The following is a 26,655-nucleotide window of genomic DNA, read 5'->3' on the forward strand; positions in this document are numbered from 1 at the left end:
ACAAATTTTCTGATATAACACAAACCATATATGATGTATCACCTATCAGTTTCCCATGAAGAGCTCCAGTAAGAATCAGCACAAAATCCTTGTTTCTCCAGAATAATGTGACACTCGTGAAGCTGCTTTTAAGTGCCCTTGAATCAGTCACACACATTTATAATTTTCTTTTTCTCTGTAGTTGGTTTTACAGTTTAGCACTTCCCCCTTGAACAGAGCTGCCTCTCTAAAGTAAGTTATGAGGTAATGATGCGTTATTAAACCAGATACAATTACTCTTTGAGAGTTTGGTTTTGCGGCGCTGGTGGTTCGGTATTAATCAAAGCTGAATATAATTCAGTTGATATTGTTCTGACTTAATTGTCTCGCGGGTACCTCTCCCAACGAGACGTATGACTGATGATGAATACAAATAGGTCAAGGCTTCATTGCCTGATTGCTTTCATATATGTGTGTGTGAGTGTTGCACAGTGCTGCAGCAGCACCTCTGTCGGTCTTTCCAGAGGTCACAGCTGATATCCTCCTCCATATTTTAAGCGCATAATTCTCCCAATAAAGCTGCATTTTATTGGTGTCAGATCGCTTGCCTGTAAAATGGTGCATTGACTTCATTCCCCTCCCGTCTTTCTGATTCTTATTCATTTGCAACCCGAGATGCCTCCGTGGTTGTGTGTGTGTGTGTGTTTCTGTATTTGTGTGGGGAAAAAAAGAGAGAAAAATGAGGTCCTGTCAGGAGGCCCTATGTAACGTATTGTAACCTTCTAACAAGATAGCCGCATCCTGGTTGGTGACATTGTGACATAGAGTACACCGCCTATATGTGTGAGTGTGGATGTGTTTTAACTCAGGGGAGCTAATAAGGCCGCTAGAACCAGCAGAACAATGTGTCACAATGAAGGTCACAGGTTCAATCCCTGTGTGTCATGTCACACTGGTGACATTAAAGCAGATGGCCTCTTAACTCAGCTGCCTTGTGCCAGTCTTTGGTACCACGGCTGGAACACTATTATGCTCCCTAAGCCTCAATTACAGCATGAAATCTTATCTCCTACAAGTTAATGTTCTCCTTCAAAACATCTGAAGGGCAATCGGCCACACAAGTGGAGGGAAGACAGAGAGGAGGAAATCAAGGAGCGGCGGAAATCAAAGGGTCTATTCTAAAACTTCTTCACTTTTCTTAGTTTGTATCGCACACATGATTTCATCCAAGGACCCTATTAACCCCCCGGATGAACTTTCGTCCCCCGCTCAGGTGCCCTCATCTGTGCGTGTGATGAGGGAGACGGGGTCAGCTGTTTTTATCCCGCACTCAGACTGGAAGGACCTTGTCGATCCGGTCCCAGGAGAGGTGGCTATAATAGCATTTTTCTGTAGAAATCATAGGACAAGATACAGCCGGGGCCGGGGTCAACGTGTAGGGGAGGAGTCCGCTGTGGCCATGGGACTCTAACGCAATTACAGCCTGATAATCAGCGCCGCTTCAGCCGACGGCTCCTTCAATCAGCGTGATGAATGCTGAATTAGAGCCGCTCGTAACCGTTTAAGGGGCGAACATGTATTGATATTGACTGAGCACGTGTGAAGATCAATGCTTCATGTTATAAAAGTGCTACTGAAAGAAAAAATAGCCTATTAACATTATGTGAGCGCATGGGACCGGTCATTAATTTTACATTTTGATATTGTGGCCTTTGTTTCATAAATGACACCGTGCAACTTTAATCATGCATCACAAAGCAGCTAACCTACAACATGTAATCTAATAAGACGTAATCAAAACTCATGATTTTGTAATGTTGGCCATATGGTGCCCGGTGTGACACGCCACAGCTGCGAATGTAGGACAGTCAATTGCTTATCCTCCGTCAGGAAACCTAAACAAGGACAACCACGAGGGCTGATTGTCTGCCTGTCACACTGTCCTGCATTTCAATCAGTCATCTCCTTAATAATGTCCTTGTTATTGATCACAGTTGGGAAATGATTCGCTTGCTCCTGATGTTTTTCTTTGTTGTCCTCCGCCTTGACACCGACCATGCAGGAACAATTATTGCTCTTGATTTGTTACTTTTGCTGTCGGGTGATGCTTCTTTTGTCGATCGTGTTGTTGAGGCCATTAAATTCCTGAGCACCTCAAATCAGGAGTAATTTTATCAGTGGTGTGTCGTTTTGTCTTCATTTTCAATCTTGCTGTTCGTCACTGTGGTTAGTTCTCAGTTTTAAAAAATAAGATAAAATGCTTTGTCCTTATGGGAAAATAAAGTAAAATGGAGAGTTTTTAGACACTTGCGGCTGCATTTTTACTCACTATGGACCCATTTTCACTGGAAGCTGTGAGGTAGAGAGAACTCCAAATGCCATAAATCATAGAGTAGAGTTTATTTGATTTAGTTCACAAAAATTTAAATTTTTAGGTCAAAAAACTCGCCATTTTTTGCACAGCTCTGCAAAAATATTTCATCATCTTCCATGTTTTATTGTATCTGTAATTTGTTCCCTTATCTCCTCTCTGCGTTGTGTCAACACAGCCTGCAGTTCAGCAGAAAAGCTCCAGATTTTTCGCCACATGCCTCTTAGCCACAGCTACGTCTGTCATAGTTCTTTAGTGGGGTTGAGGAAGGCAGAATTATTCCGTTTTTTTACTGGATTCGTTTAGTGCAAACAGGTTCTGTATGGCCAAGTTGTCAATGACACATGCAGAATGAAGTAATTTAAATACAATATCATGTTTTTAAGCTTAGATTTGGTTAATTTTCCTGACAGAATCCAATGTCACACTTGATTAGCTCAAGAGCCACTAAAAGTCAAACATTCGTCTTTTTGTTTTTGCAGTTTCTTCCTATATTAAATATGTAATTTTGGTCATTCTTCAAATAAAACATACGTCTCAAACCTGTCAGTGATTTTGATTTTGATTCGGAGAGTTAACTATAGCATGCTGCACTTAGGCATAGCAGTGTTTTGAGCAAAATCTAATCGAATAAACTTAATTTATAAAGCAACATGCAGTTATATTGTCATATATAATATAATGCCAGCATACTAGCATGCTCCCAATGACAATGCTAACATGCTTATGCTTATCAGAAATAATATTTACTATATTCGTCACAAAAAACATTGCATGTCCACCATGTTGTTTAACATGTTAGCATGCTAACACCTTTCACTTAGCATTTAGTACAGATGGAATCGACCAAAACAGCAAACCAAATGTGGATATTTTGATGGAAACAGGTAAAAAAAAAAAAAATCATCCAGAATCACAACTATTCACCCTAATGTTGCTGTTTTGCTAGCATGGCTAAAAAGCAAACCAGAGCTAATAATTATACTTTATTCTGTTACATATTCTTTCTGAGGTTGCAATATGTTCATTTCTACTGCTGTCTATACTGTTTATATACTATGTGTAGATTATTGTGTCAACCATCTGACACCTATATTAAATATCCCTTTAACTATGAACTAATTATGTACTTTTAATAACCTTGTAATTACATTACCATGACATGATGTCAAACTAAAATATGACACCCCAAAAAGGCTAATTATGTGACAGTCATTTGTTTGGTGTAGTTTCCAGTTTAAAGAGCTGAAGAAAAGTAAAGCTCGGAGTTTTCAGAGCTGCATGGTGTGTGTGCTTAAATGTGTGTGTGTGTGTGTGTGTGTGTGTGTGTGTGTGTGTGTGTGTGTGTGTGTGTGTGTGTGTGTGTGTGTGTGTGTGTGTTCGCATCCTCCTGCCAGCAGGTCTGGCAATAGACTCTGACACGCTGCCGACTGTTTGGCGTTTTGGGAATAAAAATGGTCCTTACAGCAACTTTAGTCTGGAAGGATTCTCGCTCGCAATTGTCTGCAGTGTTGTGACAGTTCTGTGCTGCCAGAAAAATAAAAAAAATATTACTGCTCCATTTGCCTCTTCCGAGTGCATTATCTGTTTATATCCAAATAACCTATCTGTGCTGGGTTACATCCCTACAGGCTATCACTGAAGGGTAATCCACTCTGCAGCTACCGATATCATGAGTCTAATGGCCGTTTGTGCATTGGAATCAAAGTGCCAAGGCCTGTGTGCTGAGTGGTGTTCACTGTCTCCACTATGCACTATAAACTTAATACACTGCTAATCGGCGTGGCAAGCTGTTAAGAGGGGCTGAAGCCTCACTGGCTGTGGAGTCAAGACTGTGAGACAGTGATGAAGGGGAGTGTAGTGCTCTCAGAGTCTGCTCAGGGACTGCAGGTACAGAACAGCTGCATCGAATGTACAGGGGGAAAACATTACTGTCTGCACAAATGGCAGTTTGAGACTTTGAGAAAGCACACGCAGAGAGGTTCAGGCCAGCATGAAGTTCAGTAGATGGAAAATTAAAGCACATTGCACAGCTGTGTTTGAAGGTGAACCACCCTGAAAGACACAGTTGAAAACCTTGAATGAATAAAGCTCGCTGTACTTGTACAAAATGTCTTAACTGAAACAAAAACATTGTAGCCACAGTGCAGCTTTTTTTCTTATTCACGGAGTTTGTGTGGCTAAAAAATCTCAACTCAACATCCTTTCACTTGGTGTTTCTGTGACTTTCATCTACAGTTTCTGGACTTTTTTTAGCAGCATGAAGATGATTGCCGTGTATATTAAATTTCTGCTGAGGAACGTCATGAGATATGGCTGAAAGCTTCACATCTTTTTAGTCATAACCTTTTCTTCAAGAGTTTTGTGTCCCCTTAGCTTTGTGTTTCAGCTGTTATTCAGACAATGCAATATCTTAAGGCTGCTTTAATTATTATTAGAATATTGGGTATGCACAGTGGCTTGGTTGTTAGCACTTTCACTTTTGAAAATCCCCGGTTCGTGTCCCCGCCTTCCTGTGATCTTTCTGCATGGAGTTTGCATGTTCTCCCTGTGCATGTGTGTGTTTTCTCTGGGTACTCTGGCTTCCTCCCACAGTCCAAAAACATGCTCAGGTTAATGGATGATTCTAAATTGTCCGTAGGTGTGAACGTGACTGGCAACGTGTCCAAGGTGTCTCCTGCCTTCACCCTAAGTCAGCTGGGATAGACTCCAGCCCCCCATGACCCTAATGAGGATTAAGCAATGTTTAGATAATGGATGGATGGATATTGGGTGGATGGATACTGGGTATGGGTACATTTGTACTGCAGTACTCTAAAGCTCCATGGTGCATTTCAACATCTTCAAGCTCATTATTTTTGTAATTATTTAGTTTTTCGTCAGATCCAGTTTCTCTCCTCTCATCAGCCTTGTCCAAAGCAGCAGTGTGTTGAAACTGTTGTTTTTTTCCCCACAAAAATCTTTGATGAATTAATTCTAAGCTACCTGTCCAGCACCACACAGCATTAAAAGCTAGCAAGTAGCTAATGAGCATAGAGCATGGAGCTTTTACAATCTGGTCCTCAAACTGTTTCTTTGCTTCTGTCACTTTTGTCACTGGCAAGAAGTAGAGAGAACGGAAAATGTATTTTATGCAATCTGACCCAGTTATAATGACACAAATAATAAAAAACGAAAACATAAGCGGAAATTCTTTCAAAAGTTGAAAAATCTGCAATCAGCATGTACAATATTTTACATATTTTAAGTGTATTTTAAGTGTTGCCAGCACTGGAAAACATGTAGTGACTCTACATGTTGTAGATATTTAATTACTTTTATATGCTTCTCTTGTTGCCTATGCTATGTGTTTTGCTTGTCTCCTATCTGTACTATGTGCAGGATGTTTGCTAACATGTCCAATATGACTTAAATAGTGAACATATGTCACAGTCAGTGTTTTTAGTTTCTCTTTAAAGTGGCCAAAAGAAGAGATAATGCATGTTTTAGTCGTATGAAGCTTTAAATTTTCTAATTTTTAGTAGATTTCAAAATAGTTTTTATAGTATAGTATTGTACAGCAAGATTTTTCAGAGTATATACTAACCTTTAATGTTAATGTTACTAACTTGCCTTTTTGGTTTTTTATGTTGTTGTATGCAAGCTGCTGAACATTTGAATTTCCCTCGGGATTAGTAAAGTATCTATCTATCTATCTATCTATCTATCTATCTATCTATCTATCTATCTATCTATCTATCTATCTATCTATCTATCTATCTATCTATCTATCTATCTATCTATCTATCTATCTATCTATCTATCTAAACATTTACTGGTTCAGGTTTTTCACGTGTGGACTGAGTTTGTGCACAACTTTACTGTTTTTGTTCAGTCTTATTAGTGTCATCAGTTCTAAGACACTGTCTTTATTATGAAAAGCTTAGATAAATCCTTTGTATGTTTCCTGTTCTGAACCAAGCTTGAAGACAAACTGAGCAACTAGCTGATGGATCAACAGGAAAAGATATTTTGGACTAAAGTTGATGAGGACCAAATTAATGCTAACGATGCTCAGTGTTTGTTAGATTTCTACAAATAGTTATTTGCCAAAACAACGACCCCAGAAGATGCATTCAGCAGAGATCTGGATGCTGCTCACAGACTCAGAAAATAGAACTCAGTCTATCTTGTGTCTTTGTCATCACTGCCACTCAGCTGTCAAATATTATTTCACACAGCCAGCAGCCACTGACAGATACTGAAAAGCCGAACGGTTTACAGCTCCACTCTGGTCCCTGGTTGCAGCGTATTCCTCAGTCCTCATGTCCAGAAGGTTTTACAATAGCCTTAGATGTGGATAAACCCCTCCTGTAATATCGAGCATGTTTTTTACTGCATTTAGCCTCCTGTGTTTCTCACATAAACAGCATCTCCCACTGTTGGATTCTTTACTTTTTGAAAATCCACTTTTAAGAAAAAAAGCACCCTGTCACTCGTCTCCAGTTGACAGCCGTGGATTTTACGTTCAATTCGATCATGAATCGTTCCTTTCTTCCTTTTAATTTCCCTTTTTTCTCCCTCTCCCGAAGCGGTATAAAGAAGTTTTCACAGAAGCTCTGTAAGGATTTACGCTGAAAGATTGACACAGTTGATGATGAGCGCTACGATATCGAGGTGAAGGTGGCCGAGAATGAGAAAGAGGTGTTCGTCTTTGTAATGGAAATGAACAGAAGTTTAACTGTGTGTCAGAATTTTTATGGAAGCTAACCGCACCTGTACTTTACCCGAGATAACCTCCAGCTCTTTGAAGATCAAAATGCTACACTCTCATCTTAATCCTCCTTCTAAGATTATATCTATTTACATCTCCAGCCACACCAAAGTGAAATTAGAATCTTGCATGCGCTGCCTGAACTCACGGGGCACTGCAGAGATCTGTATAAAAACCATGCGTCATGTCAAATCGTATTCTGCAGCTTTTGTGATCTGCTCTAATCCACAACAGGATACAGAAAGAGAGGCGTCATGTGTTTGTGCTGTATTTGCCTGCAACATATCCCGGATTGCACAGAGGAATAGCAGAAATAGGAGAAAAAAAAAAATAACACCCTGCCTCACTTATTTTCTATTACTGACCGTGAGTTCCAGCTCATGAGTTTGGAAGATGTTGGAACAGGAGGTTCATGAGAGGCCAAACCTGATGCGAGTGAAGAAGTCTGGAAACCAAAGTGAAAAACACCACAAAAAGAGTGGAAGTAAGGCTGCAGGCAGTAACTCACTTGGCTTTATAACGATTCTTTTTCTCATAGAAGCACATGTTTTTTGGGGGGGATTTTAGTTTCTTGCTTGGTATTTTAAGAAGACAGAAGTGATGCCTTCTGGATTGAAGAAACTCAAAATACATGTAACTACAATGATGCACAAGTGATCCGGTGCTTTCAAAACCTTGTTTGTCTTTGCTTTTGTTAGTAGTATACATGCTAACCCTCTCAACCCCAAAACCAACCAGCATAAATGGTGTTAACTAGCAAGATTCTGGAAAAAATAAAATAAAATTCTGCACTATTTGGCTCAACCGTGAAGCCATTAGTGACTCATCTATGACCTACATTCACATTACAATAATTCAGAGACTTTTTGGCTGAACAGCACGCAGTGTTTACACAGGAATGGAAGCAAAAATTCTAAGTAGCAAAGTATGTAATAACAATGTACACAATGCAATAATAATAATAATAATAATAATAATAATAATAATTTAGCAGACATTTTCTCTTCTATTTTACAATTTTTTTTGCCATAAGTTTGACATCCACATTTTATTTATTTATTTATTTATTTTTACAAAAAATAGACTGAATTCACGTCTGATGTAAGACAACATTGAAAGGCTGTAACTGTAACCATAACCATAACATTTCATTTTTTAAGAGTAGAAATAGATTTTTTTACATGGATATGCACAAAATTTTTGTTGTGCATATCCATGGCAATTTGCTAATTTATACTAATACTAATTTACCAATATTTCCTTGAAAAGACATAGATGAAATTGTTCAATTCCAGTTTAAGAAAGACATTTTCTGTTTAAATTAAGATACACTCTACATATGTAGAGTCACCATTTTTATTTTCAGTGTTGATGATGCCTTGAATAGGTGTTTTAAATGTTCATTCCAGATTTTTTTAAATGTAAAAATGAATAGTTAAATATTATAACTGTGTCACACTGCACAGAGCATCTAGAAATGGCTGATCTGTTTCTTTAAATGAGCAGGACTTTATATTTTAGCAAAAACAATTAGCAAAAATGTGGCAGGAGCACAATATATACAGAAACTGTTCAGGGTTCAGAGGGTTAAAAGCACTTTGATTGGTTGAATATATGCAGTAAAGCTTCCTTTGTTGCTTGTTTTTGAACTGCTGACTTGTTTCACTGTGGAAGTCTGCAGGTTTTCTGGTTTGCAAAAAGCTTTCCCAGGTCATCTTGACAAGCTGCCATATACACACAATGACACATGAATCATAACGTTTTTTGTTGTGTTTTTTTTCCACTCACAACTGCACTTTACATTTGTTTTGTTCCATCTGCTTTGCATTCTGAACTGCTGGTGGCAGTATAGGTCAGGATGCTGACACCGTAACAAATAAGGCATCTGACTCATACTTCCAGCGTTCACTTTATCATAATCTCCACCAGGGGCTGTCCAAGCATCACCCTGCATTCATCCATTCATTCTTTACTGATGCATGAAAGGAGGCTGCAGGAGGTTGGTGGAAAAAACACTAAATATCCTCTTAGTCCATGGAGTAATTACAGTTAACTGGTTCACACGCTCTCTATAGTGTATGTGTTTAATAATACTTCAGTTTGTGCGTGATTTTCTTTACTGTAGCAGCTTAAAATGAGCATACGGGTGCAATTTCAGTATGTTAAGATTGCAGGTGGCTGAACTGCATGTCCACACGCGCAGTTTACCTACAGCATCTATAAAATAGCTGTAAAAATAGAGCACATTTCCCTGATCTCCCATACTCTTCCTTGTGTCATTTTGTGTCTTTTTTTCTATGCTGAACAGATGGCCTTGTTGTGATTGGACACAGATGGGGTTTCCGTGGTAATATCAAACATCCCACACAACGTTACATTTGCCCCGGCTCTGACTCTGGAGCAGAAATTATTTCAAAGCTTTATTTTCTGCTGCTGCCTTATGTGTGTCATTGCCGCTTAGACTGAAACAAGCAAGAAATAATCCATAAGAGAACTCTTTTTTTTCGCCATAAACTGCTGAGGTCCATCCAGATACAGTGATATATCTTTTTTGTGTTTGCTGATGTGGCGGTGCTGGGATTCGGAGGAGCTTCACAGAGGTGTCATGGGAGTGATTCAGTTAAACATCTGTGATGGGAGGTGCCCACTTAATAACTGGTGACATCCTCTTGGTTACTCACTCTCAGAGCCTGGTTCCTCAATTCTTACTTTTTCACATGGTGTCATATATCATGTCCTAGAATCTAGTGGTGGACTGGTTGCCATCAGTATAAAAAATGGTGAAACTGGAGTCGAATGTTGCTCACAGATGACAACAACAACTGCTTGAGTGTTGAGTTTCAATGGGGAAATAGTATTTGATCTGGCAAAAAGTTAGTTTTTTCGACATCAGGTGGAGGCTAGTGGTTGATTTTTGGTTATGAGAGGTCTGGGCATTTAACTAGAAAGGAAAAAAGTGGAGCAATTCCTATTTTTGGGGGGATTTCTTTGTGTGTTTGAAAAGCACCTGGGTCAATATATAATTGCAGGACTTTTTCTAACATAGTTGACAGGTATCCTAGTTGACATTTTTACTGTTTTCAGGCCTAAAATCACCTATAACCAAACACAACATGGCATTTTTAGAGAAAGATTCTTCTAAATATTATATATACAATTGATTATTTTCCATATAAAATTTGACATATTGCCAAAAAAGAAATATCTGTCTTGCTTATCTCAACTTAATAAAAAGAACACAATCAAAATTTTTTTGAATCAGCTCATTTTATTATTGTTAGGTAATTAAAAGGTGGTTGTTGTTAAATTTGGACAGTTATGTAGTTATTTAGTGATATCCAGTCATTTTTTTTATTTATGTGATTGTTTCCATAATAAATAATTAAGGAATTTGTAAAGACATGATCATAATGAACATAAAAACGTTCTGTTTTTATACTTTTAATAAAAATGTATGCAAAATATATCCCATGGACTTCAAAAGTCCCTCAATTATATATTGACCCACCTGATAATAAGTTTAATCAACCCAGTGACAATATTTCACAATGATGTGACTTTTTTTTAGTTAAAAACAAAATTTTATATTTTACAGTAATGATGAAAGAATGTAAAAACATTTCTCTTGGTGGGAATTCGGTTCAGAGTGGCTTTGATGTCATGAAAGACTTTTTACCTTTGAGCCTCGTTCTTCACTTAAATGTATTGAACCCACATATCCTCCTGCCTGGATCCAACATTGTGTAAAAACGTCAACAAACAGCGGATTCTGTGTTTGCTTTCATTGGACTTATAGCTGGTGTGACGGAGGCCCCCAGGGACCCGTCCGGGGGCCCCTGAACATGTGAAACAGTTAGAACTCGAGCCAGGTGGGTCACAGCGAGGCTTTTAATCCCTCCCTGAGCCTCCTGCACGCTACGAGTAATTTATCATTATAAATCATTTTACACAATAGAAATTAGCCTTGGAAGGAGATCAGGGCGCTTACAGCAGGAAGAGGATTTAAAGCTGTGCTCATCACGCACACAAATGCAACAGTTATTCTTGCAGTGATTCATGTTTATAATCCAAACCATCTAATGTTGCCGTATAGTAAAATGATGTACATTATTAGACTGGCAGTCCTGCTTTGTGATATCTGTTGGGTGAATTTCGATAAACACATTCGCTGTCCCTAGAGGATGCACTGACTTTTCCTTTTGCTCTTTTCATGTGTGTGTATTAGTCTGAAAACAATTGGATGGATCGCAGTGAAATTTGTGGTCCTCAAAGGATAAATTCTTGAAGGATCTATCGACTATGTGGTTTGTTGAGATTTTGAGAAAGTTTTCTCAACAACCGTAATTAAATTAGATCTTATATCAACAGCTGTGATCATCCGAGGTTGAATTCTAATGACCTGAGAAATCCTCTCATCATGATCCTCAGTGGATCTATCTAGTATGTGGATTGTTGAGGTTTAAAATGGTTTTAAGTGAGGTATCTCAGCAACCATTTGACTGATAGTTATTCATTTTGGTACAGATCCTAACGTCCATCTTAGAATTCATTATAATCTTAGTGATAATTTAAAAGCCCCATATTATACAAATTAATGAAAGTATGACATGTCCTCAGAATGTGTTTTCCAAAATTTTCAGCTCAAAATACAGCAATGATAGTTAATTTCACCATGACTGTAAAACATGTAGTTTCATGCCTGTTCTAAAGACTCTGTTTCATTTTAAATTTAGCTCAGCTGCTGCTGGCCCCGCCCCCTTCAGGAAGAAGACCCTCAGTCTCAGTGATTGACAGCACAGGGTAAAACAGATGACCAAATGGCATCTGACAAACCAGAATAAGTGTAAACTTTCTACTATTTCTTACATTCTCTCTAAGTAATGCATTAATATGGAAATATCAGCAAAATTAAAAATGGATTTTCACCATATGGGACCTTTAACTCTTTGTATGACTCAACTTTAAAGTTTAAACTTGCCTATCAATTCGTTTAATGACAGAATACTTCAAAAACTCAGTCGGCTTTAGCTTAGTGCTAATTAGGAAACAAACAATAAAACTGATAAATAGCTTTACAGATTCTTAATCATCAGCAAGGCAGATAATCTCTATACATTTCATTGGCCGGATCCATTTAATTTACTATGACCTGTGCAGAAACATTTTATAGATTTTAACAGACCCAAACCAGGTCTTTTGGTTGTGAGTTTGCACCACAGATGGAGCCTTTAATGTGATATTGTCATGATAATCTTTGTGTTTGTCCGCAGAATATTGCAGACCTGAAGTCAGTATTAAATCAAACATGAACCATGCACCAGGGAAATAATCCAGATGCTTGCCACTGCAGGAGTCCATCCTTTGTTTGCATTTTTTTGATAGTACACAGCAGAGAGACACAGGAAGGAAAAGCGGAGCGATTGGAATGATAAAAGTGCTGGACTTTTACCCAGGATACCACAGGTATTTGGTATGCACATCGACCAGCTTAGCCACAGAGACATCAGAGATACCAATCATCCATCATGTATACAGAGTCAGAGGAGGGCTGCAGTAGAAGTTAATCCATTTCAAGTTGATGTCAGACATTGATGCCATGTCTTTATTCTTACACAGGGTGATCCTGATTGCCTATCATTAACAATAGCACTTTTCTACAACCGAATGTAGCTCTAAAGGCAAACCCCATCTTCACCTATAAAGTCAGTTTTATGCAACATGGCAACACACTCTTTCATCTCATTTAGAACAACATGATGAAATGGGGAAGATGTCAAAGTTTCGTTTCAAGCAATGTGGTGGTAAAACCTTCATAATTACTTCTGAGGTGTTTCACCTGATGTAACATTTTGAAGGTATATATGTCAGATAAATTAGCCAATGTGAGGCTCTCTGGCCTGAGGCTGCAAAGATCTGTGAATCCCTGACAGCAGCTACAAACTGCTCACAGAAAGCAAAACAGCCGAAAGCCGTAATGTTTTCCTTCTTCATCAGTAACTATATGTTCAATGCAACCTCAGCTGGTGCTAATATAATAAGCACCAGCTAATATATATTATAAATTTACATATATTTACAGAAATAAATTTCCATTTCTACATTTTTATTGTGAAATTTGTGGAAAATATACACAAAAAAATTGTTTGTTTAACCAACAAATCTATGTAAAATTCCAGAAGCAGTGCTTAGTTTTCTGTTGTCACTAATTGTATCTTAATTTAAATAGAAAGTATCTTTTTAAAACTGGAATTGAACAGTTTGATCTATGTTTTTTTAAAGGAAATATTCGTAAATTTGTATTGGTATTAATATAAATCAGCCCCCAAAAAATGTATTTTGTCTCTTTTATTTTGAGCATGTTCATGTAAAAAAAACAAAAAACTATTTCCTATATATATATATATATATATATATATATATATATATATATATATATATATATATATATATATATATATATATATATATATATATATAAATAAAAATAAAAAATGTAGATGTCAAACTTATGGCAAAAAAACATGTAAAATAGAAGAGAAAACTTCTGCTAAATTATTATTGTTTTACATTGTGGGTCATGTAATTTATTTGCAGTAAGGCTCCTCTTTTCAATCACAAAGGCTCGCTGCTAAATCCCACATACACTCATACAAGGCCGGAGCCCTGAGGAGGCTGACCATAAACTGCAGTGTGTGTCTGAGGTAAACACCTGAGCTCATGATGTAAATATAGCAGGAGAGCGTCGGCCCTGAGTGGAAGGGCATTGTACTAACTACAAACATGCGCCAGCCTCAGCATCATTTTTGGCAATCAAATCCTGCCATGAAGTGATTCTGCATGGGGGTAATGGGGGTTTCTGAGGCCAAGATGTTGAGTGAAAACTGGAATAAAAGTCTAAAAGAAACATGCAAGATGAAGAATGACAGGTTTATCTCAAAATACATTATTTTTCAAAGGAATGAAGATAAACAGCTTTTGAGATTTGTTGAGCGGGACGGCGTTCGAACTCCCGCCTCCCCGTCTTTGTCTCTCCTCATGCACATGTCATTATGTCAGACACACTTACGGCAAACACAACACACTTGCATACAATTGCATTTTCACGTGCACACAATCAACAGACCGCATTTATTCCTCTTTATCATAAAAAAACACATGCAAAAGAGCACCAGCGCATATGGTGCTCATTTCTGCACCAGTGGCCTAATGCTCTTAAGTTCGTTCTTTGTTCTGAGCATCATTGTTTTAAAAGGGGAAGACAAAGCAGGCCACTGTGTGCATGCTGCTGTTTCACAGTAGAAAGTAGAACACTGCAGCTATTGTTTTTGTCACCTCCTAACTCCCTGTACCCTTTAGCAAAATTGCTGACAGAAGGTCGCAAATAGCAGAGGTGCTTTGGGTGGATGGAATCAATCATGAAACTACACTTTGATCAATATCCTTCATCTTAAAATACTGTAAACTCTCAAAGCAATTGCTGTTTGATGCATGATCAACGTGTTGGAGAAGAAATGATGCTGGAAATAAAGCCATAGCTGTAGTTTTTTATTGAGGACACTCTGGTAGTGTATTGTTGTTTTTTTCTAGATTTCAGGGACTTAGCAACGTTAGGGGATTCTGTTGTTAAAAAAACAATAACCTTCACAAAGATTTCAGTGTTTATTTAAATTTTACGCCTTAAATACAAAAATATGACTATTTTCTCGCCACATCAGATCGATGGGTTATCTGAATAAATCAAGTTAGTTCTTTGCTGTTGTTGTGTAAGTGATGTTGGGTTGCTTGGTTTGACCTTGGGATGTCTAGAATGGCCCTGCTGTAGTGAAACACAAGCATGTGATGTACAGAAGCCACAGTGTGTCATACATGAGGTAGATCCACTTTATGACAGAGCTAAGCACATGTTTGCCCAAATACTAAATATCCATATCATGGAAAAACCTAGATGCGTGTTCAACCATCTAAATCCCAAAATCTGCCGGCAGGTTTGCAAGATGCTTTATGAATTTTAAATTACACCATTTATCAGTGTCAGAAACAATCAAAACAGAAGATTTTCAACTTTCCAGTGGTTATTGAACGAGTCATGTGTGGCATCCTGTTCCCTCTGAAAACATAACCAAATTGTTTTACGTCTCATTTAAAATTTAGGCCTTAAAAAAGCATTTGTTTTAACTTTATTTCGTAAAAAACAAAAACACAAAATTCTGTGACTCAGCTACAATGTCCAGCTTTACAACAGAAATAACCATGTTTACAGCCTGCGGCAAACAGCAGTTTGTCTCTCTGTAGCTAACTTTCCCATTCATGACAACTGTACACGAGGTGAATTTTTATGTAACTCTACTGTTTAAATTGTATTCAAGCTTGAAATTATGCATAATTGGCCACTTTTAGTGACAGGTGGGCTACATCACAGGACAGTTTCGTACCATCAGGGTAGCAAGAAATTACATTTGTCCTTCCTCTCTGTGTCCATGCTAGCTGCATTTCTGGTCTCAACAACTATTGAATGGTTAGCCAGTTGCTATGCAGATAGTCGCATTGCCCCTCAGTAGGGGAGAGATCTTAAAATTAGCTTGGGAAACTTATTTTAAGCTATATTTTACCGGATTGTCAAGCTTAGAAAATAAACAATAGGGCAGATATACTAAAAAATACAGAAGCAGTTTTTCATTCAAAAATAGAATTTCGCTTTCATATAACCTCCTAATTTGAGATGTATTAACCCTTCTGCTGTCCTCATTTACAGGCACCAAAAAATATTGTTTCCTTGTCTGAAAAAAATCCAAAAAATCAGCAAAAAAATTCCACAAATTTCTGAAAATTTGCAAAACCTTCAGGAAGAAAATTCCAACAATTCCTTAAAAGTCTCCCTCAAAACAAATTTGGCAAGAAAATTCTTGTAAATATTTTCAAAAAACGAGTAAAAATCTTCCAAAAAAATCCTAAAAATATCTAGAGTGATTACATATATATCAGTAAAACTTCTAATATTTTCTTTAAGAACATTCACAGAAAAATCAACCAAAATCCAGCGAAATTTGTTGGATTTTGGTTGATTTTTTTTTGTGTAAATGTTCTTAAAAAGCATTTTTAACATTTCTTTCTTTCCAGCAAAAAATGTGCAAAGATTTCCCAACAATGTTGAAAATGTGGACATCAGAAATTTCACAGTGAATTTTTTTTTCTCCACATTTTCAAACTTTTCAAACTTTTGTCGTCCTGCGGGTCAAAATTGAGTTTTCTTGTAAAATTCAACTCAAAACAAGATAATTTCAAGATTGTTTGACTTAACAAGATATTAAAGATGCATTGTCTGAAAACAAGTCCCTCTATCTGCTGAAATGTCACTTGTTAATAGGGTTGCCACCCGTCCCTCAAAATACGGAATCGTCCTTTATTTGACAATTAATTGTCGCGTCCTGTATTGAATCAATACGGGACGCAAATTGTTCCGTATTTTCATAAACGCCCCGTATACGTCTGTCAGATACTCATCAAAACTGCATAAGGAACAAAATAAAACACAGGAAATATTAAGGGCAGCCAATTTAAACATCGTAGGACCCACGTAGCGAGGACCCGATGCCAGGTCCAGCAGATCACGCTGCACCTGCGTGTTTAAAAATGTTTACACCCGAAACTCCACCACGTCCACAGAAGCAAAAACGTTTGCAAATGTACAGACGTGAGTGGGAAGACTCGAACCCCTGGCAGTGGGTAAAAGGCAAACTGTGTTTTCTGTTGCTCATGGATTAACTGAAGTAAGGCAGCATCAGGAGACCAACATGTAAGAAACATGAGAACAGAGAGAACCCAACCAGCAGGTCACAGTTTATCATCATCTAATCATCTCCTGAAGTCCATATGGTGAGAGACATCAGTATCTGGTTGTTAATTTACCAGAGGATGCTTATAATCATGCTGATGTGGTCTTAGACTCTACAGTATTTTAGTGACTCAATAAATGCCTAAGTTGTTTAGTATTTTTTAATGCCTTTTAGTTTTTAATAAACATTTATATAATAGCCTATATGTAATCAATAGATGGCCTTTGCCTATCTAAAGAAAAACTCAGAACTCTGATATGCTAACAGTACTAAATAAATCAATAAATACATGCATATACACATAAATAAGTTAATACATTAACTGTGTTAAGATAAGATTTAGATTTTTAAAAAAGTTGTTTATGTTTTTGCAGAATCCAGTATTACTCACTGGTTGGTCATTACATTTTGTTAGTTTGATTTCACTGTTTAAAATGATGCCACCTCCTTTCAGACAGAACCTGTGATAATAAAACAATACAAAATTCTTAGTTCCGTGTTAATAAAGCACTTAAAGCTTTAAGTATGGCTAAATGTTTTTTTCAAAATTAAATATATCACTCCTTAGGTGGTAGTGGCCCCAAGTTCAGTAAAGTTGGAAAGATATTCACAGATTCGGGCTTCCAGCATCAATAACTCATCAGATATAGGTTGTCAAAACATAAACGGTGCCTCTTTCCCATCGTTGTAAGGTAGACAATGTGCTACAAGCCCAGTTTTATCAAGTAGCACATTGTGTACCTTATAATGGATGGATATTTGTAGTTTTGCACAAATCCTGCTCAGAGCTGACAGATTTTATTCTGGACTTTGTGTCTGCGGCGGCTTGGCGCTACAGAGCAGCAGACTGGAGAGGACAAGCCGAGAGCCAAAGAGTAGATGTGAGATTGTGTCTTAAAGGGAGGGGCTTGAACGGGGTATTCACTTTGGTTTTATCATTGAGTGTAGTGGAGGACCGACTGCAGACTGGCTCCCTCTCCTCTCCTCTGTTCTCTACTCGACTCTAGAGCTCTACTTTGAGATCCACAGGTAAGCGCAGAGAAAAAAAAACTTAACTCAAACCTGTTTTTGCGGGTGAAAAGTTTCAGGATGCTGCGAACCACGGTGCGTAATTTGACTGGATCGCGGCTGTGCGCATGGGCTGCAGATCCGACTTTTTTTCCGGAGTGTCTTGGCTGCAAGCCGCTCCCTCTTTTGTGCAAGAGTTTAAAGCAAAAGAAAGTCGAGATTGCAGGACTTTACACTTTATCTTGTGCTCTTTTTTTGTTGTTTTCTTTTTAAACCGTGCGTAAAGTAAAAATCCATCTTTCTAATGCGCGCTGATTCTTATCGCACAAAGTATGAAGGCACATAGGAGGAGGAGGAGGAGGAGGGGATGTCTCCAAGACTCTAACCTCAGGAGCATTTGGGGTTTTTTTTCATCTAATTTTCTATCAGCAGATTCTTCCAAATTCTAAAAAAAGAAAGAAAAACGTGCCCATACTTGCAGAATGTGCCCAAACCTGTTGATTTAGTGGAAAGTGTGCAGCCATCTAGGTAAGGATGAGCCCCATATGGTTGCCAGCACACCACATGCCCCTCAAAGATCAAATCTGACCACATGATCATGCTGGGATACAGAAGGCGATTGTGTTTTTTGGTGTATGAACCTTAAACACATCCAGCATCTCCTGCAGACAAAGCCACAGGGCAGTCTTAACAGAGGCCTGATGAATCTCATCCTTTCAAGGTATCCCATTCTTCGCAATCCCACCACCCCTGAGGCAAAAAAAAAAAAAGAGCCTCTCTTCATGTCTCATTGTGCTTGAGTTGGGCATAAATTCTTTTGATCTTTATTACATGGTGGTATCTGTGAAATGGAAGCATGGCCAATGGAGGAGGGTGGAGGCTAGCAGCAGATGTGTAGGTTTTCTTTTTGAATGCTTTCAGGCCGGAGACAGCGCAGTAATTGTCCATGAAACTGTATCTGATAAGATGTGCAGTGTTTGGAAAACACGTGGAGAATGCCATCCGCTCCTTTTAAGGTGCAGGCCCGACCTGGTGACAGATGATTGGAATAGCCTCTGGAATGCAGTGAATAACAGTCTCCCAGTACTGTGGTTTCCAGGGTTTTGTACCCCCACAGTCCAGTCACAGTACCCTGAGTACTAGTTCATTTGTGGTTCATGTTCCCATTGTGCTCTTCTTATTTGTTTCTAAAACAGATGAGATTTAACAGAATTCATTATGTAAGTGGAGTATTTCTTTATACAGTTGATAAGTTTGTTCAAGGGATTTATCTTATTTATTTAGCAATTTAAACTATTCATTCAATACTTGTAGCTAACTATCTGATAGTTTCAGCTACAAATTTGCGTTGTTTATCCATTACTTTTACTTGCCTATTTCAGCAATTTATCCATTACTTTTAGGTAACTATTCCAACTGTTTATCCATTTAACTTCATATGTCAGCTAGGTATCCATTGTTTTCAGCTAACAGTTTCAACTATTTATTCTTTATTTTTAGCAGACTATTTCTCCAATACCTTTAGCTAACCATTTGAGACTGATCTTTGGGGCAAATGAAAATCCTGATTTAAAGGGGACTAAAAAATGATGGTATCAGTGTTTGCCGATATACTTTGTATGTGTTAGAGGTGTATTTAAAAGAGAAAATGATAGGTTTGTGGTTTACTGGCTTTCCAATAATGTATTTTTCAAACTGGTTAGCAACTAATGGGAAAAACACTGCTTGACTCCATATCACTGCTGATTCAGCTGTGATATGGAGTCACATGCACTCTGCTACATGTGCTGCAGACGGTGAGAGTATGGCAAACAATGGCCACTGGCAGCTCTGGTGGGAAAACTCTGGGATGACACCATTTATAAATTACCCCAAGCATGTGTTTGTGCATTATGCTTTGTAAAAAGACAAACGTTTACATATTGTTATTATTATCTGTTACTTTATACAAACAGCCTAAACAATTTATCCATGACTCATAAGCTCACTGTTCAAATATTTACACATCGTTTTTAGTTAAGTATTTTAACCATTTGTCTTTGACTTTTGACTTTGCCAGTACTTTAACAACTTATGAATTTGAAGTTTAAACTCCTCTGCTCTCTAGCTGTTACTAAACATTGGCAGTGTAGTGTAGTGTCCACTGCATTTGACTCAATATTTGTGTATAATAAAAATAATTTCTATTTTTTTTAAATTAGTGGAGCTGCTCTGTTTTTACAGGAGCTCACTGGCAACTGCACAAGTACCCCCTGCTCTGGTTTTGCATGCATATTCACACAGAAGTAAACTCTCACACTGTTCTTTCTTGGCTGTAATGGGCATAAAACTGCAGGCTTTACACTAAAATGCATGTAGTGCTTTGTATTTAGAAGGGGATTTTATAATTGGCATGATATGATATGGGTGCAGAGGAATCTGGAGGTAATTGCACACAGTGATAACAGGGGTTTGGCAGTGTGGGGCGAGAGCCAGGGCCAGGGTTAGGGCTGGGCGGGCAGGATGTAGGGAACATTGCCATGCATTTCCGGAGTCTGGCTCTGGGCTGCACAGTGCGGTGAAGGCCTCTAGTTACTGTATGCTGGCTCCCTCCTCTTCTCTCCATCTCCTTTTCCATCCCATCTCTCTTTTCTCTCACTGATTAAAGTTAGATTTTGGATTGGGTGGTTATTGTGCCTCACTCTCATCACAATCAACAATTGCTAAAGCATGAAGCACGTACAGCTATGTGTTTATACGCATGCAATGTAGTGTATGTGGGTGCTTTGTTATAGTTTGATGCTAGATACTCATATTCCACCACAGTATCAAGTTCCAAAGCAAGAATCCAGAGTTTCCTTGCAAGGCAATAGTTTCTTACCACCACTGAGCGAAGGCAGCCAACCAAGTGGCGAATTGAACTTGAATAGAATGGAAAACTGGCAGAGGGAATTTTCTAACACAAATGATCAGGCCATTCTGTTCTTTTTTGAATAGATGTTTACCTATGCTGTGTTCGGCGCTAAGGTTTTCCAAATGTGGTTCAGTTTCCAGTGATCACAAGCCGCCATGTCAGTCCAAACATACATTGTTTCTGCACAGCAGGTGCCAGGGCTATTTTCTGGTTTCTTCTCATAACGGACCACTGAAACTATGTCAAGCATGTTTCCTGTGCTCAAGTCTCTTTGCCCGCTGGTTTAATTTCATGCAGATTTGTTTGTTGTAAGAATATGGTTGGAGATAGAGACGCAGCCCCACCATGCCTGCAAGAACCACAGGCCAAATGAGTGCTTTCTGTTTCATCAATGGTGTCCTTGTCATCAGTGTGCACCACTCACTTGGAATAAAGTCCGTTTGGGTTTTAGGTTTGTGTCTTCTGGACAACAGCAGGAGTAGGACAGGGTTCAGCTCATTTGAAGTGATTGTGATTGACGTGCAGCTAAGGCTCATGGGACTTTGGCCCTGGACTCGAGCCCCACATCGTACTAGTTCTGTTCCCCCCTTTGCCTTTGAATTTGATAGCATGTAATTTGAATGCGCTGCATCCAGAACCGCACACTAAGTTGTATAATATGGTGAGCTTGGACGGACGGGCAGATGTCGGGCTGGAGGAGAATTCTTAACTCTTTCACTGAGTATCGACAGTCAGCAAGTGGTGGGCAAAAACTAGTCGAGCTGCTTAATTGTTTATGAAGCCACACGGGGGCATGAAATCTTAGCGGAAGTTTATTTATGCAGAAGATATTTGTGATATATAAATTCAACAGGCTGGAAAGGAAACCCTCTCATAGCATGAAATGTCCCTGTCTAATTTAGCTTTATATTCTGTTTGTTGTTCCTCATTCTGCAGCCAAGAAGACATGGAACAGTTATTTAGGGGGAGCACGGTGTACTTGGATGTTCTGGCGTTGGTTCTCTGCACAATTAGACTCTGGTATTCTCTTGGGTGATGGAGAATGCTTGCTCTCCTCTTTTTTTCCCCCTCCCTGGCCTATAATAGATTCACCACCAAATTAAGCCTTATTCAATCAAACTGCACCAACATAGTTATTTTCAAGCCACAGATTCAATACGTGTATGAAGAATTTCATAATGACCCCTCCCTCCCAGGATCTTTCCTTCCTTTCTTTCCAAACTTTGATTCTCCTGTCTGAAGCAGTCATGTGGGCACAAAAGACCTGTGTTTGAATTCCTCTAGGCTTTAGTCACACTCTGATGAAGAGGGTTTGTTAGATCAACCTCTCCCTCGTATCGCTTTCTGACTTTAAAGTGTGATCACTCAAGGCCAGGTTGCCTAATAGGCGGCATGACATGACAGTGTTGGTAATTGGCACGTTGGTCCGCCATCTGCTAGTTGCCAGATGCCTAGCTCTGCCAGAAGTTTCATAGTTATATAAAAAAAAAAAAGCACATTGTATTCCTTTCGTTCTTACTAAATCTTCTTTTTTTTTTTTTTTTTTTAGTAGGAGATGATTTAATTCACGAGGCAGCTTTGGTTTATATCTTAAAAGGTAAAACCTCCCCTCTTGCTCACGTGGTCCACATTTCATGGGGTTTTTGTGGATGATTGATTGTGTGAGAGTGAGGTCAGTGCTCCTAAGCAGCGCTTCTGATGTCATCCTACAAAGATGCATGTTCTCCCCTTCGTTCCCCAAAGCGGGTTATTCTGAGAAGTGTACAACCTTGTTGAGAGGGGACATTTAGCCTTTGGACTTCTTCTCATCTGATAAAACAAGCACAGGAAATGTCTCTGTTAGCTGATTGGCCTTGTGTTTTCCTTCGGCGTCCTCCCACTGGGACCTCAGACGTGCTCAGTGTGTCCCTGTGGCAGAGAAAACCACCTTACATGTCTCCCTCCTAACAGCTACATTAACTTTCCCCTTCGCCTCTTTTCTTTCCTCCGACACCAATCTATTCGACCTCAGCGCTTTTCTCCCGAACAGAAATGATTACTATAACGTTCATTGTCACTTCGCCCAACTTCTTCTCCTTTGCCAACTTTCCATTCTTTTCCCCCTCTGTCCTCTCTTCACCTCCCCAATCCTCCTCCTCCTCCTCTTTTCTCCCTTCTGCTCGCAGCTCTTCCTCCCAAAGAGAACTAAACAAACATAGGTAATCAAGAGCCTGTCCCATATTTTAGGGTAATCGGGAATTAAGGGAATGTGGAGGTAATAAGGTGATGTAAATCCCGGAGGAGTGTGTGAAAAATACCATTCAGCGCGAACACATGACCAGTGAGGTCATGTGTTTACACAGTTAGCAAGGTTAACCGCTCTATGAATCGCATGGGGGGAAACAGACAGGGCAGTGTGCAGGTCAGTTATAGGCCTGCTGGATTTATACTCGTGGCTATGGAGGTGCTTTATGTGCTGAAGTGTGTATGGCGAATGTGAGGGACAGCTTGGAGAGTCCACGTTGGATGGCTGCCATCCTGGGAGTGAGAACTGGCAAGATCAGCATATGTGGTAATAATGGAAGTGAGGAATTACCTCATACATATAAAACAATCACTCTGTCCTTACATGGGTATTCACATGAGTCAGACTTCTACTGTAGTCCTGTCAGTCTTTGGACTGACTTCATAGCTGTTTCTAATTCCAACCAAGTTTTAAGTATTTAAACGTGTACTTTAAGACTTAGTGTAAAATCTGAAGAGAATGCTGAGTTGTCACATGGTCTCACAGCTTATCAGCCTTTTTAATTTTCTTTTGTTTTTTTTTTAATTTGTGCTTCTTACTCTTTATTAAATTTTTTACAGTTTTTAGTTTTATAAATTTACATTTGTGTTTTCTTTGTTTTTAAAGTTTTGGTTTGACGTCTGTTTTAAAGTGGAGACATTTCTCAAGACAACATGTTGATGTTGTTAAACTAATTATTCATCTGTTGTTAACGTTGTTAATCTAATTCTTCATTCATCTTGAAGGACAGACGATGAAGGTTTGATGCAACACTTGAAGGGTTTCATCAGGGCTTTTCCCACCGCTGAGAAGAACCTGGAAGCTGCAGACTTCATAATATGTGGACGGGGGACGATTTTCAGGTTGATTTTCAAGATCGTCAGCACAGCATTATCAAAATATTCATCTTCTGGATTCATTGCTGATTCCAGCATGTGTGCTGTAGATCCAAACACCATGTGGAGGTCTTTCACCATGGACTTGGCTATTTTCTCCTTCTTTTTTCTTATTTTGTCTGCAGAGACGTTTATGTTGTCCAGCGGCACGTCCATCATGCGCTTCAGGATGGGCCACAAGTCCTTCATGGTGACCGACTCTTTGGATTTATGAAGGACTGCTGTCAACACCTTCAGCAGCAGAGTGCTCACAGCATCAGTGAGTTCTTGGGACACTGCGGTTGTTCCGGCAGTCTCAGATTCTGAAGCAGAGATGCGATCATCGGCTGATTCCAAGCTGTTGAGAGACTTTGAGGACTTGACGGGTAAAGCCGGTAGATTGAATTCTAAACTGTCGTCATCGCTGTAGATGGATTCAGAAGCTATATAGCGTGTTGGAGGATGTTTGGCTGCAGGGAACTCCGGTTCTGTGATGTTTTCTTCAAGTCCGCTCAAGATCTTTGCAGCATCTTCAGCTTCAGGATTCTCATTATGCCCAAGAGTCTTTAGAATCTCATCAATGCTTCTAGTTGGACTGTTCACCCTCACATCCTCTTCAGACGATGCTTGCGAGCCCCATTTGTTGAGAACCCCAATCACAGACTCTGTTGTTGAGGACGTCGAGATATTGGATAAGGTGCTGTCGGTGCTTGCAACAGAGTAGTCGGATTCAGGGTGTGGTTCGTTCAGAATAGCTGCATTCTTCTTCAGAAACTCTGCAGCTTGAGCCACTATGCGCTCATGAATTTGTGTGTTGTATGTAGTGCTTCTCATATGAACAGAAGCTTCTGGTGGGAAGAAATCCCTGTTGATTGCTTGAAAAATGGCAGAGTTGACCCTCTGACAGATTACTCCCTCCACCAGCTCTGTCAGCACCGGATCGGACACATGTTTGTCTATCTGGACGCCCAGACACTCGGCAAGGCTGTCGGTCAGGGAGTCTCCCAGGTGGAGGTCCAAGATGTTGCTGTTGAGCAGCAATCCTTTGCTGCGCTTGGTCATGATGAGGGTGACAGTTTTAAAGACATCCTTGGAAAGCTCTTCTGTGACGGCGGTCAGCACGTCAGACAGTACAGCTAGTGTGTCGGAGTCAATGATCCCTGCTTGGATCAGGTCCCACTGCTGGTCTGAGAACTTGTCCAGATGCTTCCACACGATGGTTATGACGTCTGGTTGGGACATGGAGACGGTGTCGTCCATGAAGACGTCTGACCTGATCGATGAGGATGATCCTTCACTGCTAGTGTCGTTCATCTGTAATTGTGGTTGGTCCATCGTTCTTTGGTGTCTTGAAATTCAGCTGAGATGGAATCTGCACACCGACATTTATAAGCTGCAGTATCTCTGTGACATCACTTGGCCAAGTGATGTCACAATGCATATGCTCAGGTCTGAGCATGTGCATTGTGACATCATCACATGACATCATACAGCTGCCCTTGATGACACAGTCCAACAGCACAGGCTTCACCCACAGGAAGCCGGAGGCTTTTTTGCAGATTTTTTTGAGTAATTTTAAACAAACTTTGAGGAATTTTGGATTTTTTTCAATTATTCTTAATTTCTTAGTAATGTGGAGCACATGTTCAGGCATTTTGAACAAGTTTTTATAGACAAACTTTAAGGCATTTTGTGGAAATTATTAGATGTTTTTGATAGGCTTCCAGTTCTTGATGACAATTTTAAAACTTTTTTACAGAATAAATAAGGATCAAATCGGGAAGATTTATTTTTTTGACCCATTTTTCTTCAAGGGAAAATTATGTGAGATATGTAACAGACCAGATGGACCGCATAAAACACATTCTTGATCGTATCTTGAAAAAAATACCCCCTAGTGTCAAAGATCGGTAATGTTACATATATGGGCATTTACAGGAAATTTATATAGATTATATATGTTATTTGAAAATAAATCCACTCGACAGTTTTTTCTTTAGAATTACAGAGTTGCTTTTTCATTTGCATTTCCACAATATAAATCAAAATGGCCTCTTTGTTAATAAGGTGTAGCAACAAATTATTATTCAAATTTGTTTTACAACACAAAAATGTGCAAACTGAACAATAAAACAGTAGAACAGCCCTATATTAGAGGTCTTGTCAATAATATGCTGTTGCTGTGAAAACTGAAGAACACATATATACAGCAAACCTAAGACATAGTGCAAAAAGCAAACACTGAAGGGAACCTGAACATTTGTCTTGTCCACCCCATGTCTGAACTATTCTTTTCAGTTCTTCCGTTAGTCTAGGCTGTATGGTAGCATTTGAAACTAATTCTTTCCTCAATGACACAAAGTCGGACATCACATTTCATGTTTCACAGGCCAGTGTCCAATGCTATCAGTGAGAACATCTGGAACTCCAACACGAACTCTCTTGATTGGTGGTGGTGGTGAACGAGATCTGGCGTTAAATGTTGGGCGACCTCATTGTGAACGCACCAGAATCAGCCTCATGGTAACTTCTGCCTGGAAGTTTCTTTGTTTCAGAGGGTTTTGGAAACCAAGTAGTTTAATATCACGGTAGATCAGCCATGCACTGACAAGACCTAACATGAGGGTTTGCCAGAACAGGTAGAGGTACCATCTCCATGATCTCATGTGGTAGTTGTACT

General features: G+C 39.1%; 1 protein-coding gene across 1 annotated transcript in view; it reads left to right on the plus strand.

Annotated features, from left to right (window-relative positions):
• Window positions 1-17,810: 17,810 nt before the first annotated feature.
• cald1a (caldesmon 1a) overlaps window positions 17,811-26,655 on the plus strand; it is a 96,683-nt gene continuing 87,838 nt past the window's right edge. Inside the window, exon 1 of the mRNA XM_055006475.1 lies at window positions 17,811-17,965. The gene's annotated coding sequence lies outside the window, so the exon portion shown is untranslated. The remainder of the gene's footprint in view (window positions 17,966-26,655) is intronic.

The sequence above is a fragment of the Amphiprion ocellaris genome, chromosome 21 (assembly GCF_022539595.1).
Source record: "Amphiprion ocellaris isolate individual 3 ecotype Okinawa chromosome 21, ASM2253959v1, whole genome shotgun sequence".
NCBI lineage: Eukaryota > Metazoa > Chordata > Actinopteri > Pomacentridae > Amphiprion > Amphiprion ocellaris.